Raw genomic sequence first — 3788 nt, 5'->3', positions numbered from 1 at the left:
TTTGGTTAATTTTCACACACAGCTAAAGCTTTGAGCACTTTCCTAGTTTCTACTCACTCCGTTATGTGCTTCCATGTTTCATTTGAACTTCTTTGGTCCATCCACATAAATCCATCCATAAACACGAATCGATTCTGAATTTTCCTGTACCAGAAAGAGATCTGATGAAGGAGGAGCAGAGGGGAAAAGCTCTTAATTTATGTAAGGCTTTTCTCTGTTTTTGCACTTTTTTCTTTCAGTTGTAAATCAGTGTGAGTTTCTCCAGCAGGCTTGCTTCTTTCCTCCTCGTCTCCCATCCAGTACAACATGGTAGGCTGAACCTCACTGGGATTTATGTAGCACCTCTACAGCCTCATTCTAGAAAATTCATACACAATAACATTCACAGCTGTTTATTGCTGTATAAAGACTATGCAGAAGCAGAAGGTACTGGCTCATCAAACTCTCAACAGCAATAATGTAGACATATGAAGTTGGTGGGATTGTTGCAAAGCAAACAATCAGGCTGTGAAGTGTTTTAGCTTTATGGATATCAAAGGGTTGCTCAGTGAATCGACCAATAAAATCTGACACCTTGTGGACAGATGATACCATTACAGCTGATAGAATCACCGGGTTTGTTCTTTTTAGGGGTTATTTTTATGCCTCCAGTGTAACAGTGTGAGCTGTGTTGAAGTACTGCGGGTTCAGTAGAGGTCTCAGGACACCAGTCCTCGAGGCCTGGAGTTGCCCACCCCTGCTATAGAGGATGCATAGGTCTGATCTTGGAAAAACGAAATGTGTTTGGCAAAAAGATGAAGATCAAAGAATCTTTTTCAGTTCACACAGAAAGCTCTGATCCCAGGATGTTTTTAAGGGATTGTCATACTTTTGACATCATTGTATTTGCTGATTATTCATCAGTTCTGTATCTGTTCCCTCCGTCCTCTCCATGCTGACCTCCTACTTCCTGTCCATCTCTCCACCTCAAGCTATCTACTCAATTCCTCTGCTATCCTGATTTGTGTGTTTACGTGTGTGTGCTTGTTTTTGTGCAGCAGCGGGACTTAGTGGAGATTTTCTGCCTGTTGGTTCCACACTTCCACACGCCTGTGATGACATTGTCCTGAACCGCTACTTAAAGGAGTGGCTGGTCCTCTCTTGGTGCTGGATTGTTTAATGACAGATCCTTGTCAGCTTTTTTCTAACAAAAAACGCCAGAGGAAAACCCTGTGTCCTTTCAAGCTCAGTCATCAATCCTTCCTTCCTTCTACAAGCTCGCCAAGAAGACAGAATTGGTAAAACTTGGAAAACAAGAATAAAACAAAACTCACAAACAGCTGATCTTTTTAAATTTTAATTGAAAATATAATACAAGGCATTTTCAATGAACATAAATATGGAAGATACAAGTGCACACTGCACATTATTGTCTACAGTTTAGGCCGTCTGTATAAATAAGCATATTTGTTTGGCCACCAATTTGTCCACAGCAGTTATACAATCCACACTGGTTTATAACTCAGTGTGAGAGTGAGCACTTCTTTCACTTTTCTTAATGTGCTTTTTATACATGTACAATATAAAAATAAAGGCTTGTGTTGAATACATTTGAATGTCCATAATGTACACTTTTAAAGGACACAGAGTCTTAAATGCACAGCAAACAGATTTCCTCTTTTCTTTCAACTTCCCTCATGAAATCTTGACTTTAGTCTTGAGCTTATATTCTCAAGTGGTTTGCATGAGATGCTTTTACAGTATGTTTTCCTTCAACCTCATCAGCCTTCATCTCAGAATGTCATGTAAATAATTGTAAAAATATCTGTGCACATTAACCAAAAGCTTAAATAACAAACATATGCTCCAGTGTAATTACACTACAGCAGAATATGACCACACTTTCTTCTCTTTTCCAAATCTAAATCATATTCAGTAACAACAGACATTACAAATAGCGCTAACGTGTAAAAACATAATAAATAGTTTTAGTTCTTAACTAATGAAAAGAAGTTCTGGAATCATTCAGTGTATTAAAATGACCTTAGCTATTTGGATACATTCTTACAAATGTGATTTTTACAAAACAGTGCCTCCCTCACAGCAGTTTTTATTCAAAATATGTCCACACATTTTGGAAATGGAAAATAGTTTCTGAACCAAATCTAGTTTATTTGTTTCAGATTAGAAGCAAACTGAAACACATTTGTTAACTTCCAAGGTGCATAAAGAAAGTCTAAAGAGGTCGAGATTCCAGGACTATCTGTAGTGCAAGACTGATGGTCCTGCAATAATGTTGATGGAGTCTTTAGGTTTTTAGCCAAAAACTCCATCAGCTTAAATGAAACTTGATAAAATGGCTCAAATTTGCTGACCTAACAATGCATCTCGAGGCTTCTTAACAGACTTTCGTGCGCTTTACGCTTGTTAACATTTCCCCAAATATTTCTAAGTAGAATGTGAATACTTGATATACTCAAGTAAAGAAACTATAGAAATTTGTCAAATTTGTGCTACATAACTGTTTATCCACAATTTTTTTCCAAGGAGTTTAAATACATAAGTACTGAAGTGTGGTGGACCATTTTGAAAGGAGACCTGCCTTATGGTTCTAATCCTGATGTGATGCATAGTGGTGCTCTGCTGCTAGCTGATATATTTGGTGGCCTCTTTTTGATCTTCAGTTCAATTCAATTTTATTTATACAGCAAATCACAACAACAGTTGCCTCAAGGCGCTTTATATTGTAAGGTGGACCCTACAATAATACGGAGAAATAATACAAAGAAAGTCATATTATTGTTAGTTGCCCAACAGTAATATGACCCGCTTTGGCAACAGTGGGAAGGAAAAACTCCCTTTTAACAGGAATAATCCTCCAGCAGAACCAGGCTCAGGGAGGGGCGGCAATCTACCGCGACTGGTTGGGTTGTGGCAGATGGCCGGTTGTATATTTTTTCAGTTTCTTGATCTACTACTGGTCAAAGAAGGTGGTTCCTACTCCCTCTTGTTAAAAGCGAGAGCTTTATCCTCACTGTGCGGGACTGTGTGATCACCGGGTGTCTTTCTCTAATGCTATAAGCTCTTTGCGCCAGTCTAGAAGAACAGGTCCAAATAATGAATGTATGTAATGAATTTATGCTGATGACGCAGATGATGACTAAGTTACAAAAGAATGCCAACACAAAGTGGTAATAAAGGCAAACACGTCCCCTGTTTCTGTTGTCCATAAAGGCTGCACCCAGCAACGTGCTACCAATTACCCCCCAAAATTCACATATTTACAATTTGAATGCTGCAGGCAACTTTAAATTATTAGTTATTAGCTATTAGCAGTGATGGGAATAACGGCATTACTTTTTTATGTAATGAGTAATCTAACTAATTACTATTCCTATCGTTACAACGCCGTTACAGTTACTAACAAGAAAATGCGCTCCGTTACTATTTTTCAACAAACAGACGATTGAAGCTGTGTTCAGCTGACTGCATCTTATATCAGTTGCATGGAAGTAGCTGTAAGTAATGTGGACGCTACAGCGTTAAGCAGCTGCGCGCGCTCCCGCGGACGGTAATCATGATCACTGTCCAACACAACACCTGGAGCTAAGGGGGCAAAACCATCACATGAGTGCTGCTGTTTGACTGAGGAAGAGTAAAAAAAACCCAACCCCCCAAAAAAACGGGAAGTTTTAGGAGTGACGGCGAGAGAGAGAGAGAGCAGAAAAAGAGAGAGAGAGAGAGAGAGCGAGTTTTGAGATGTGAGAGATTTGTGACGTTTAGCGTGTTTGGAGTGTGTAGTTAGTGTG

This window comes from Pundamilia nyererei, unplaced genomic scaffold (genome assembly GCF_000239375.1).
Source record: "Pundamilia nyererei isolate P.nyererei 1_Seehausen unplaced genomic scaffold, PunNye1.0 scaffold00097, whole genome shotgun sequence".
Lineage (NCBI taxonomy): Eukaryota > Metazoa > Chordata > Actinopteri > Cichliformes > Cichlidae > Pundamilia > Pundamilia nyererei.
The sequence above is the reverse complement of the archived record's forward strand: the minus strand, read 5'-3'. Positions refer to the sequence as shown.